The sequence below is a fragment of the Ambystoma mexicanum genome, chromosome 2q (assembly GCF_040938575.1).
Source record: "Ambystoma mexicanum isolate Mex_15411 chromosome 2q, UKY_AmexF1_1, whole genome shotgun sequence".
In the NCBI taxonomy this organism is placed as follows: Eukaryota; Metazoa; Chordata; class Amphibia; order Caudata; family Ambystomatidae; genus Ambystoma; species Ambystoma mexicanum.
The window spans coordinates 1475875191-1475889717 of record NC_090924.1 but is presented as its reverse complement, the minus strand read 5'-3'; the positions used below and the strand labels follow the sequence as shown (position 1 = coordinate 1475889717).

At 47.7% G+C, this 14527-nt stretch overlaps 1 pseudogene; it reads right to left on the bottom strand.

The window, feature by feature from the left end:
- The window catches only part of LOC138568904 (zinc finger protein 91-like), a 429258-nt pseudogene that overhangs the window by 361983 nt on the left and 52748 nt on the right, over positions 1 to 14527 (bottom strand).

Below are 14527 nucleotides of genomic sequence, written 5' to 3'. Positions count from 1 at the left end.
GAAGCATCATGGAGATACATAGGATTCATGCGCAGGTGCATATACATCAGTGGCTAAGTGCTGAAGCATCATGGAGATACATAGGATTCATGCGCAGGCGCATATACATCAGTGGCTAAATGCTGAAGCATCATGGAGATAAATAGGATTCATGCGCAGGCGCATATACATCAGTGGCTAAATGCTGAAGCATCATGGAGATACATAGGATTCATGCGCAGGCGCATATACATCAGTGGCTAAATGCTGAAGCATCATGGAGATACAAAGGATTCATGCGCAGGCGCATATACATCAGTGGCTAAATGCTGAAGCATCATGGATATACATAGGATTCATGCGCAGGCGCATATACATCAGTGGCTAAATGCTGAAGCATCATGAAGATACATAGGATTCATGCGCAGGCGCATATACATCAGTGGCTAAATGCTGAAGCATCATGGAGATACATAGGATTCATGCGCAAATATATCAGTGGCCAAATGCTGAAGCATCATGAAGATACATAGGATTCATGCGCATGCGCATATACATCAGTGGCTAAATGATGAAGCATCATTGAGATACATAGGATTCATGCGCAGGCGCATATACATCAGTGGCTCAATGCTGAAGCATCATGGAGATACAAAGGATTCATTCGCAGGTGCATATACATCAGTGGCTAAATGCTGAAGCATCATGGAGATACATAGGATTCATGCGCAGGGGCATATACATCAGTGGCCAAATGCTTAAGCATCATGAAGATACATAGGATTCATGCGCATGCGCATATACATAAGTGGCTAAATGATGAAGCATCATTGAGATACATAGGATTCATGCGCAGGCGCATATACATCAGTGGCTCAATGCTGAAGCATCATGGAGATACATAGGATTCATGCGTAGGGGCATATACATCAGTGGCTAAATGCTGAAGCATCATGGAGATACATAGGATTCATGCGCAGGCGCACATACATCAGTGGCTCAATGCTGAAGCATCATTGAGATACATAGGATTCATGCGCAGGGGCATATACATCAGTGGCTAAATGCTGAAGCATCATGGAGATACATAGGATTCATGCGCAGGGGCATATACATCAGTGGCTCAATGCTGAAGCATCATGGAGATACATAGGATTCATAAGCAGGTGCATATACATCAGTGGATAAATGCTGAAGCATCATGAAGATACATAGGATTCATGCGCAGGCGCATATACATCTGTGGCTAAATGCTGAAGCATCATAGAGATACAAAGGATTCATGCGCAGGTGCATATACATCAGTGGCTAAATGCTGAAGCATCATGGAGATACATAGGATTCATGCGCAGGTGCATATACATCAGTGGCTAACTGCTGAAGCATCATGAAGATACATAGGATTCATAAGCAGGTGCATATACATCAGTGGTTAAATGCTGAAGCATCATGAGCTACATAGGATTCATGCGCAGGTGCATATACATCAGTGGCTAACTGCTGAAGCATCATGAAGATACATAGGATTCATGCGCAGGTGCATATACATCAGTGGCTCAATGCTGAAGCATCATGGAGATACGTAGGATTCAAGCGCAGGTGCATATACATGAGTGGCTAAATGCTGAAGCATCATGGAGATACATAGGATTCATAAGCAGGTGCATATACATCAGTGGCTCAATGCTGAAGCATCATGGAGATGCATAGGATTCAAGCGCAGGCACATATACATCAATGGCCAAATGCTGAAGCATCATGGAGATACATAGGATTCATGCGCAGGTGCATATACATCAGTGGCTAAATGCTGAAGCATCATGGAGATACATAGGATTCATGCGCAGGTGCATATACATCAGTGGCGAAATGCTGAAGCATCATGAAGATACATAGGATTCATGCGCAGGCGCATATACATCAGTGGCTCAATGCTGAAGCATCATGGAGATACGTAGGATTCAAGCGCAGGTGCATATACATGAGTGGCTAAATGCTGAAGCATCATGGAGATACATAGGATTCATAAGCAGGTGCATATACATCAGTGGCTCAATGCTGAAGCATCATGGAGATACCCAGGATTCAAGCGCAGGCACATATACATCAATGGCCAAATGCTGAAGCATCATTGAGATACATAGGATTCATGCGCAGGTGCATATACATCAGTGGCTAAATGCTGAAGCATCATGGAGATACATAGGATTCATGCCCAGGCGAACATACATCAGTGGCTAAGTGCTGAAGCATCATGGAGATACATAGGATTCATGCGTAGGTGCATATACATCAGTGGCTAAATGCTGAAGCATCATGGAGATACATAGGATTCATGCGCAGGCGCATGTACATCAGTGGCTAAATGCTGAAGCATCATGGAGATACATAGGATTCATGCACAGGCGCATATACATCAGTGGCTAAATGCTGAAGCGTCATGAAGATACATAGGATTCATGCGCAGGTGCATATACATCAGTGGCTAAATGCTGAAGCATCATGGAGATACATAGGATTCATGCGCAGGGGCATATACATGAGTGGCTAAATGCTGAAGCATCATGGAGATACATAGGATTCATGCGCAGGGGCATATACATCAGTGGCTCAATGCTGAAGCATCATGGAGATACATAGGATTCATGCGCAGGTGCATATACATCAGTGGCTAAATGCTGAAGCATCATGGAGATACATAGGATTCATGCGCAGGGGCATATACATCAGTGGCTCAATGCTGAAGCATCATGGAGATACATAGGATTCATGCGCAGGTGCATATACATCAGTGGCTCAATGCTGAAGCATCATGAAGATACATAGGATTCATGCGGAGGTGCATATACATCAGTGGCTAACTGCTGTCTTCTTCGCGAAAGAAGAAACAGCACCACCACTGACTAGAATCCAGCACGTCATCGGAATGAGGTAAGGGATCAACCACTCGAGAAGATTGGGAAAGTTTTGAGATTGAAATGCTGGAAATGTTTAAACAGCAGACTGCTGTCGGTGCGGTTTCCCGCCTGACCAGGAAGTCTTGGCAGCGAAAGCAGTGCTCCCAACCCCAAACTAGCCGGTCTGTGAAAAGGCTCCTACCCACAACATGTATTTGTCATCAAAGCCTTCCTCATCGCAGAACGTCATTCCTCTGCGCCGATAAAGGCCCAGACGGCAAAACCTTCGATGGCGACTATCAGTGATGGTTCTTTTGTCCCGTTATCGAGGACAGGAATTTTTGAGTCGATGCAATCGATTTTCGACTTCGACCAGCCACATGACCAAGGGGACATCGACCATATTTATTCTGGCACTAGCGGAGTCGATTTTTTCAACGACCAAGCAGATTTATTAGCCTTAGCCCAAGGTTTACAAGATGCAAGTGTGCGGACACATCCCTAGGGGCAGCTACGACCCCTGGAGTTCACAAGAATAACCCACAGAAGTACTGGCTCAGGCACCACCACCCTTGGCCAGTCCTGGATAGCTCTACGGTAGGCAGGTTGTTGCACCCGATACAAAACCAATGGGGAGGAGGACAGTTCATGAGCTATTGGTGAGCTCAGGCCCCAAGGCCATAGAAAGTTAAAGACCAGTGCCAGGTATCAATAGGGTGTTCAGTCCATTTGTCTTTAGGTTCCTCTGAAGACCACAGACTGTAAGGGGGCGTGGGGCCAAGATTCGGTTTCACAATGAAGATGAGGCCACACAGAGATCATGGATGAAAGTCATGTATTGACCCCGGAGGGAGTCGGGCGGCACTCTGCAACTCAGCGGTAGAACTTTTGACTTCCTACAGGCTCGTCTCCTGGTGTAAGGCCGCATAGCAGATTTCCAGGGACCCAGGAGTGCCTTAAGGATCCCCACAAAGACTTCAAGCATTTGGCCAGCAGGAAGTACTTGCAACGATGAACAGCTGGATCTGGGCTTTACAGAGAAAATGCAAAGATGCCCACTCAGATGACCGAAAACGGGTGAGGTACCTTGAGCAGGACAGGGACTGGTTGGTCCCACCAGCTTTAGGGAGAAAGGCACCTCATAGAAGTCTTAGCTGTCGATTAGAAGGTCGAGGTTCACGATGCAGTGGTATTGGAAGAACCAATTATGGTTTTTACAGCAGTCTTCTGGTTCCCTTGGTCACCTTCAAATCTATTTAGCTCCAGTTCTCTCTCCTTATATCCAGCAAATCTTCTGGGGCTTCCCTAGCCCTCCAATTAGGACACTTTGCAACATTCAAACTTGGAGGTGGCTGCCCAGGAGTGGGCAGCCAGCCTCCAAGAATATGCCCAGCAACATCCAAGCCCCTGCAAGGGTGATGTCCTTTGGTTTGAATAATGCACCTGTCACTTTTAAAAAGGTTGGTCAACCATGTCCTGAATGGGTTAGATGAATTCTGCACGGCTTATCTGGATGATATAGCAGTTTTCAGCCCGACTTGGAGAACTCATGAGATACCTGGAAATTGTGTTGCAAGCTCTTACAGCAGGTCAACCTGACCATAAACGCTACCAAGTACTAGATTGGTCAGGGTTCACGGACCTGGCTTGAGGTTGGTGGGGGGAAAGATTAAGCATTTTCCCAGCAAAGTACAGGCTGTTCAGGACTGAGTAACCCACACAAATCAAACCCAGGTGAGAGCTTTTCTGAGCCTCACTGGGTATTACAGAATTCTTATGCCAGACTATGGATTCATAGCTGCCCTTCTGACTGCCCTCAAACCTCCTAAGAACGTTTCTAGGCTTGAGAAGTGTGAAGGCCTTCCAAGGCCAGAAGGATTCCTTTTGTCAGGTACCTGTTCTCAGGGCACCTGATTACCAGAGACGTTTTATAGTGCAGACAGATGTCTCTGACACTGGGATAGGTGCTGTCCTTTCACAGTTAGATAAAAAAGACAGGGAACATCCTATATGCTTTATAAGTCACTAGTTTAAGGACTGAGAGCTCAGGCGGGGGACTGTGGAAAAATAATGTTTTTCCATTGTGTGTGGCCTTCGGAATCTGAGACCCTACCTCTTGGGACTCAGTTCACTGTGCATACTGACCATAAGTCCTTATAGTGGCTAATGAACATGAAGTGAGAGAATACTAAGTGGCTCAGGTGGTCCATAAGCCTTCAAAGCTTTGACTCCACCATTGAACATAGGCCAGGTGCATAACCTAGCAATGCCAATGGACTGACCAGAATGCATCACCGACTGGGACAGGAAACTCATTCAGAGGTGGATTAGATCCCCCATCTCTAGTCTGGGGGTCAGGGGTGATTATCAGAAAATATTTGTCTTTCAGCAACTTTCCCACCATATCCTATGGACTTCCAAATTGTTTGCTTTTGTTTTTGAATCTGTCCTGACTTTGTACAGGGAAGTAAAGCCTTCAGAATCACTCCGCTGGCCGTTTGCTCATTTTGTTATGGGGAAACTGATCAGTCCAGACTCTCAGTACCGGGAAACTGTTTCCCTTTTGTCTTTTTGGTAAACAATGGCTTCTAGAGTGGGACTGCTTCTTAGTTTTCTTACAATGCCTATCTTCCCCTTTTTTGGGGTGGGCTCCTCCGTATCGGCCTCTGAAGACAGAACGAGTGACCGCGCCAGAGATTTCGTAAACGGTCAGCCCGAAGCCAGTTTCCGGGTGCTGTCACTTAGGGATTTTGGCTGCATTTTAGAGCATGACGCGCAGGCCTCTGTGTTGCGGCTCGTACCCAAGCACCACACAGATGTCATGAGGTTGGTTTCCAACATTTTGGCCTTGTGATCGGTGCACCTTTTGAAGCCTGAAACCCAGTGCATAGGAATCATGGTCGATGTTTTTGAAGAAAAAATGCCAAATTTGACAGAAAAACGTGTAAACTCGAAGTGGTTTTCCCGATGCAGCGTGCAACCATGCGGAAAGAAGGAACTGTAGCATGGGGCGTAGTGACGTGGTATCTATACAACACCTGATGTCACGCCTGGAGCTGACGATCGAGCACCCAGCAAGATGAGGTGATGATCGACGGCAGAATCGAGGTCCACTATGCCCCCTGTCGAAAAGGTTTCTGAACTACAGAGTTGGATAAGGATATCTATCAAGATGAGGAATCTGCTAGAGAGAAGCAATCCATTGAAGTAACTAATCGTTTAGAAACCAGATGTTTTAGCCAGCAGGGATAGTCTTCTGAAGCTACACCGGAGGCTATATCACTTGCAATACTGAGGGGCTCTGAAGAATCCGAAAACGGGTCCCCGTTAATCGATTGATGCTCGATTGACCGAAAAAAATAGAGAAAAACTCTTGGAAAAATTGCAAAACACTGTAAAAGCTCGAGACCTTTAGCACAAGGACTCCCAACACTTGAACGTGCAGTAAAAATCTGAAGATGGCTGCCAGAGGTGGGGCTTAGGTAGAGGGCAGTCATTGGCTGGTGGCAGCCTGACCCAGAGACCATTGATTGGTTGTTAGGAGAACGACAGTTCAGAAATGAAACTGAAACTGATTTTTTCTTTACCGAGGATTCCCAGCCTGAGGACGGGGAATATTCAAGGGCATTTGAATCCATGACAGACCCCATGCTGGAGAAATTGAGATGTCAGGAGCTCCCTAAGCTGTTGAAAAAGGAGCACCAAATTCCCCCTGCTCAGATATGGGGAATGCTCAGTGGGTGCAATCAAATGGTAGGAGAGTAATAAGCAGGTGTTTTAGAAGAGGTTCCATGATGCCTAATATCTTTGCTCATCATGCTATGCTTTTGTGTCTCTGCTGGGGGACTCCCAGCACCCCATGTCTGTATATACTGATGTCAGTGCTGCTCATATTCCCTTTTTACAGATGCCTCCACGTCAGCAGTCCCTGAAACTGTCCAAGATGTTTCCAAATCAGTGGGTTTCCCACATTGCACCCCTACACCTGTTTTATCCTGCAGCACTTGTGTAGCCATGGTAGATCCTTTCACAAGTCTACGCCCTTAGTCTCGGTCTGGGCCCCGGAAACCACCTCAGGATACAGAAGCCATTTATCCATGTGCCATGTTGTGGTATGCGCTGCTTAGGGTTATAGCTTTTTCTCGATGGATTAAGTCCATCCTCATTAATAGGGGTTACTCTATTCAGTGTATTTCATATTTCTGCAAGTGCAGCCACATTCCTCAGTGGCCTGGCGGGTAATTGTTTTTTCTTAACAGCCTGCACCGTGGCCTTATTTTTCCTTTTCCTGCATTTGTGGGATTGCTTGGCAGAATGGATCACCGTTACAGACTCCATTGACTCTTCCATGCCTGATCCCTTTGTTGTGTAGTTAAGGTCCGCTATAAAAGATGAATTTGGGGTGGCGTGTTTGACATACTCGTGTCATTAAGCATGTCCACCACCTCCTCCCATTCTAACTTCCTTTAATTCAAGCCACCTTCCTGCTCTATGCACCGCGCCACCTCTCTGCTCCATGCACCGCGCCACCTCCCTGTTTATGCACTGCGCCACCTCCCTGCTCTATGCACCGTGCCACCTCCCTGCTCTATGCACCGCGCCACCTCCCTGTCTATGCACCGCGCCACCTCCCTGCTCTATGCACCGCGCCACCTCCCTGCTATAAGCACCGCGCCACCTCCCTGCTCTATGCACCGCGCCACCTCCCTGCTCTTTGCACCGCAACACTATTTGTTAAAATGCCATTCACTACCATGGCCAAAATACATTTTATGGCTCTTTGGCTATTGGCCAGGATAGTATAGAGGCCAATGATAGAGTCATCGCTATAGTGTTTATCGTTGGCACAAAATCTGACACATTCAGTCTGTCATCTTCCTGAGAAACCTGGAGCTCTGCTTCCTTTGTATATATAGGCCCTGTGCTGTCCTGGAGCCTGGAGCTCTGCTTCATTTGCATAGGCCCTGTGCTGACCTGGACCCTGGAGCTCTGCTTCCTTTGTATAGGCACTGTGCTGTCCCGGAGCCTGGAGATCTGCTTTCTTTGCATAGGCCCTGTGCTGTGCTGGAGCCTGGAGCTCTGCTTCCTTTGCATAGGTCCTGTGCTGTCCTGGACCCTGGAGCTCTGCTTCCTTTGTATAGGCCCTGTGCTGTCCTGGAGCTCTGCTTCATTAGCATAGGCCCTGTGCTGACCTGGACCCTGGAGCTCTGCTTCCTTTGTATAGGCACTGTGCTGTCCCGGAGCCTGGAGATCTGCTTCCTTTGCATATGCCCTGTGCTGTGCTGGAGCCTGGAGCTCTGCTTCCTTTGCATAGGTCCTGTGCTGTCCTGGAGCCTGGAGCTCTGCTTCATTTGCATAGGCCCTGTGCTGACCTGGACCCTGGAGCTCTGCTTCCTTTGTATAGGCACTGTGCTGTCCCGGAGCCTGGAGATCTGCTTCCTTTGCATATGCCCTGTGCTGTCCTGCAGCCTGCAGCTCTGCTTTCCTTTATGTAAGCCTTGTGCTGTCCTGCAGCCCGGAGCTCTGCTTCTTTTGCATAGGCCCTGTGCTGTACTGGAACCTGGAGCTCTGCTTCCTTTGTATAGGCCATGTGCTGTCCTGGAGCCTGGAGCTCTGCTTCCTTTGTATAGCCCCTGTGCTGTCCTGGGGCCCAAATGTTTCCTTTGTATAGGCCCTGTGCTGTCCCGGAGCCTGGAGATCTGCTTCCTTTGCATAGGCCCTGTGCTGTCCCGGAGATCTGCTTCCTTTGCATAGGCCCTGTGCTGTCCTGGAGCCTGGAGCTCTGCTTCCTTTGCATAGGTCCTGTGCTGTCCTGGACCCTGGAGCTCTGCTTCCTTTGTATAGGCCCTGTGCTGTCCTGGAGCTCTGCTTCATTTGCATAGGCCCTGTGCTGACCTGGACCCTGGAGCTCTGCTTCCTTTGTATAGGCCCTGTGCTGTCCCGGAGCCTGGAGATCTGCTTCCTTTGCATAGGCCCTGTGCTGTCCTGGAGCCTGGAGCTCTGCTTCCTTTGCATAGGTCCTGTGCTGTCCTGGACCCTGGAGCTCTGCTTCCTTTGTATAGGCCGTTTGCTGTCCTGGAGCTCTGCTCCCTTTGCATAGGTCCTGTGCTGTCCTGGACCCTGGAGCTCTGCTTCCTTTGTATAGGCACTGTGCTGTCCCGGAGCCTGGAGATCTGCTTCCTTTGCATAGGCCCTGTGCTGTCCTGGACCCTGGAGCTCTGCTTCCTTTGTATAGGCCCTTTGCTGTCCTGGAGCTCTGCTTCCTTTGCATAGGTCCTGTGCTGTCCTGGGGCCCAAATGTTTCCTTTGTATAGGCCCTGTGCTGTCCCGGAGCCTGGAGATCTGCTTCCTTTGCATAGGCCCTGTGCTGTCCCGGAGATCTGCTTCCTTTGCATAGGCCCTGTGCTGTCCTGGAGCCTGGAGCTCTGCTTCCTTTGCATAGGTCCTGTGCTGTCCTGGACCCTGGAGCTCTGCTTCCTTTGTATAGGCCCTGTGCTGTCCTGGAGCTCTGCTTCATTTGCATAGCCCCTGTGCTGTCCTGGGGCCCAAATGTTTCCTTTGTATAGGCCCTGTGCTGTCCCGGAGCCTGGAGATCTGCTTCCTTTGCATAGGCCCTGTGCTGTCCTGGAGCCTGGAGCTCTGCTTCCTTTGCATAGGCCCTGTGCTGTCCTGGAGCCTGGAGCTCTGCTTCCTTTGCATAGGTCCTGTGCTGTCCTGGACCCTGGAGCTCTGCTTCCTTTGCATAGGCCCTGTGCTGTCCTGGAGCTCTGCTTCATTTGCATAGGCCCTGTGCTGACCTGGACCCTGGAGCTCTGCTTCCTTTGTATATACCCTGTGCTGTCCCGGAGCCTGGAGATCTGCTTCCTTTGCATAGGCCCTGTGCTGTCCTGGAGCCTGGAGCTCTGCTTCCTTTGCATAGGTCCTGTGCTGTCCTGGACCCTGGAGCTCTGCTTCCTTTGTATAGGCCCTGTGCTGTCCTGGAGCTCTGCTTCATTTGCATAGGCCCTGTGCTGACCTGGACCCTGGAGCTCTGCTTCCTTTGTATAGGCCCTGTGCTGTCCTGTAGGTTGGTGCACAGAATAATAAATGTGCTCATCCTCTCTGACATCACATCGCAGTTGGTGCAACATGATTTATAAAATGAAAAGCAATTCATCATTATTGGATCCTAAATGGTGATGTGGAAGTGCTTAGTGTATTGTATTGGGATTCTGACTCTACTTGCTACCGGGGGATTACTCGCGCAGTTAAAGTGCACTCTCCATGGACATATGGCGCTGTCCCAAATGCAGGACTGGATCCTCAATACCTGTGAATATTAACAACGCTGACCCAAGACACCAGCTCTTGTACTGTCACACACCACTTACTAGGAAAACGTTTGTGTGTAGAGCAGGAAATAAGCAAATGCACCAGTGTTTCCAGCAGCGACAGGGACAACTCTCCTGGGACTACCTTACATTCCCTACAGTTAATTACCATTTAATTTCCACTTACATTTGTCAATAAAGAATTCTCAGGCCACTCTCCAAAAATTAATTTAATGAAACATATGTCGGTGTTTCACAAATATACCTGCACATCCCAGAACTCCTTGAGCAAAAGACATGAATTCATTATTTTTAAACAAAAGGGTCCTTTGTACATAGTTCTTTGAGCACACTTCACAAGTGGCTATCAGACCCCACACTTCACACTCTGACACAATGCAGAAATGGCAGATCTTTGCTGGTATTTCTTTTACTCCAGTTTTTTGTGGTCGTCTATCTGTCCATTCTCCCCATAATATTGCGTTATTAGTCTCTTCTAGAGGGTGTGTGAACTCCTAATCGCTTCTCAGCACTAGTCACCGACAGAAATAGATTCATACCATTTGTCCACTAGGCAACTACGGAAAGATTGAAGTCTCCCAACATTTCCTAAAGATTAGGTGGTCATCCACTCTTTTTAAAAGAATGGATCCTTTGATGCATGATCAGGTGTGAGGACAGCAGAAGCTTTCCATGCTCTGTGCACTTGCCGGGATTCACCGCAGTATGAATCCTTTGATGGATTATCAGAGCTGAGGGGTGACTGAAGCTTTGCTTGCACTCTCTGCACTTGTAGGGCTTTACCCCAGTATGGACTCTCTGATGGTTTATCAGATTAGAGATCTGAGTGAAGCTCTTCATGCACTCTGTGAACTTGTAGGGCTTCACACCAGTATGGATCATTTGATGACGTATTGGATGTGAGTACTGACTGAAGGTTTTTGTACACTCTGTGCACTCAAAAGGGCTTGACCTCAGTATGGACTGCAAGATGTCTTTTCAGATCTGAAGAGTAACTGAAGATTTTCTTGCACTCTGTGCACTCATAGGACTTAACCCCAGTATGGACCCTGTGATGGCGTCTCAGAGCAGAGGAAAACCTGAAGTTTTTCTTGCACTCTGTGCACGTGTAGGGCTTCTCTCTAGTATGGATCATTTGATGGCTTGTTAGAGATGAGGGACGACTGAAGCTTTTCTTGCACTCAGTGCACGTGTAGGGCTTCTCCCCAATATGGACCAACTGATGTCTTATCAGAATTGAGGAGTTACTGAAGCTCTTCTTACACTCTGTGCACTTGTAGGGCTTCTCCCCAGTATGGAGCATTTGATGACTTATTAGATGTGATGATCGATTGAAGGTTTTGCTACACTCTGTGCACTTGTAGGGCTTCTCCCCAGAATGGAGCACTTGATGACTTATTAGATGTGATGATTGACTGAAGCATTTCTTGCACACTGTGCACGTGTAGGGTTTCACTCCAGTATGAATCCTTTGATGGGTTATAAGAGATGAGGGGTGACTGAAGCTTTTCTTGCACTCTGTGCACTCATACGGCTTTTCCCCAGTATGAATCCTTTGATGGATAGTCAGAGCTTTAGAGGAACTGAAGCTTTTCTTGCATTCTGTGCAAGTGTAGGGCTTCTCCCCAGTATGAACCCGATGATGGGTTATAAGAGCTGAGAGGCGGCTGAAGCTTTTATTGCACTCTGTGCACTCATAGGGTTTCTCTCCAGTATGGACCCACTGATGTCTGCACAGATTTGAGATCTGAGTGAAGCTTTTTTCACACTCTGTACACTTATAGGGTCTATCACCAGTGTGGGATCTCATGTGTGCGATACAACTGGGCCTGTGAGTGAAGCACATCACACAATCCCGGCAGGCAGATGCTTGCTCCACTGCATGGATCCCGCTGGATGTTGAGGGCAGTGGGCCCTCCCGATTGGGTGATGCTTTCTTCACAGGTGGTTCTGTGTAATGGCATTGCCCATCTTCTGTAATAGGTCTCTTATTCCTCTGTGTATCCCATCTTCTCATGTTCACTTCCAGAATCCTGGTCTCTTTAGAGGCTTCAATCTCTGTTGAAAGAAGCAAAGATTTCAGATAATATGTTATGTCATTGTAAGACCAATAGGAAAAGATGGCTAGTGTAGAGCAGACCCCCTCCCCCACTAACACAGCGGCTGATAGCCAGTGAGGGTCCTTTTCTCCCTGTCTAACAAAATCAATAGAGGTCTTCATGAAAAGTCACAACAACTTGAAAACATCATGACAGTCAATGGATAGCCTGGTACATCAACTCATGTTACTCTGTTTATTAACCATATGTTCATGTTTACATTTATGTACAATCCCGCACACTTCTTCCTATACTCCTGCTACAGTGGAAACTGCCCTCCCATGGCCTGCTGTTTCTCCTGATTAAGCATAAAAGCGTTTTAAACTGTAAGAGACTGACACATTTGGACTTTTAAAACGTAATTACATTTTTTCTTAGCTATGTCTAGTGCACAATTAATGGAAGGTGTATTTCCTCTCTATTTATTAGCATTTAAATATATATTTTTAGAAAAAGCAAAACGTATGTAAGAATGAAACCCAGGAGCTTGGAAACTCAGAACAGTTCATTTAGGAAAGTTATAAACAGAATATCTAGAAATCCATCAGAGCATCAAACCTCCAGGAATAAAAACAGACGATATATATATTTGCTGGATAAATGATTTAGGGCCTCATTACACGGTATGCGGTAAGGGTTTACCGGTACCGGTAAGGGCTCCGGTACCGTTAAACCCTTACCGCCTTACTACGAGGTCCCTTTGCCGGACCCGACCTCAACTGCTGGTTTTACCAGCCGTTAAGGAACGGGCCTGCAAAGGGACCTTGGTGCTAATTACGGTACCGCAATTTGCGGTACCGTAATGACCTCCTTCCCCATTCCCATTGAGCCCTATGGGGGCAAAAATGGGAATGCGGAAGTGCCTTGGTGAATGGGGAATTACCGGCCCCACTCACCTTGGAGTAGGCCGGTAATTCTGCCATCCACCAAGGCGGACACGGTAAAATACCGGCGGAAACCATGGCGCTAATGGCGCCATGGTTACTGCATACCATGTAATGAGGCCCTTAGTAATTAAAAAACAGGCACTGGCAAAGACAAAATGTTTTGACAGTATTTGTCAAGTGCAGTCTGTGAAAAAGGCCCATGTCGGAGGCTGGGTAATGAGACGGGAGCGAGCTCGGGGGGGGTGGGGTTTAAATGTTAGAGGGGAGGAAAGTGACTGTAACGAGGAGGAGATGGCCATACATTCTGATATGGGGAAAGAGGGCTGGTTGAGACCCAAGTCTCTAGAGAAATTCTTAACTTGGTAGATGAGCAGTACCCAGGAAGGACTCCAACAGCCTGTCAAGCTTTTATGCCTAAAAATCCCCATATTCTTGTGTGAACATCCTGCAAAAGCTTTGATTCCTGGCCCCCAACTTGATGACTCAGAGCATCACAGAGGGTGGTCCTGGTATATCCTCAAGGTGGAGAGCGACATCCTGGCATCAGTTACTCATGCCAAGCAAACTGTGACCGCCAAGAAGGAAGGGTGGGCCACTTAAAAGCTGGAAATAATTTATGATATTTTATTCTCACCAGGCAGAGACAGTTTATGGGAGTAAGGGAAGGACTGAGGACCACAATCCTATAGAGAAGCCCGATTTACTTTAATCGTTTAAATCACTGCTTCCATAAAGATTCTGACCACTTAAAGGTTCAGTCTCTGTGCATCTTCAGAAAAAACTAGGGAAGTCGCAAATTACCTCTGCCTTAATGCCAGTAAGACTGAGATTCCCCTCCTCGGCACACCCGCTCCCTCCTTTCCTGTAGCTCTCAGGCTGGCCTCTCTTGGCCCTCTTCCGGATCCCAACTGCAAGGCTAAAAACCTCGGGCTCATCTTCGACTCTACAATCTCCTTCTCTCCCCACATCTCTGACGTCTCTAAGAAGTCACACTACCCTCCTCAGGGGTATTCTTCCTTTCCTCTCCTTCCCCCAGAAGCTCACTGTCACCAGAGCTCTGGTTCTCTCTAGGCTAGACTATTGCAACAGCCTCTTTCTTAATCTGCCTGCTTCTACTCTTCGCCCTCTGCAACTAATCCAGAACAGGACTGCGAGACTTGTCCTTGGCTTAAGCGCAGGGATCGTATCTCTCCAGGACTGACATTTCTGCACTGGCTACCAGTGGCTGCGAGGATTAAGTTCAAAACCCTCTGCATCGTCCACAAGGCCTTCTGGGGCCTGGGGCCTCAATAGCTTCAACTCTCTCTTCCTAAATACCTTCCATCTCGAACTCT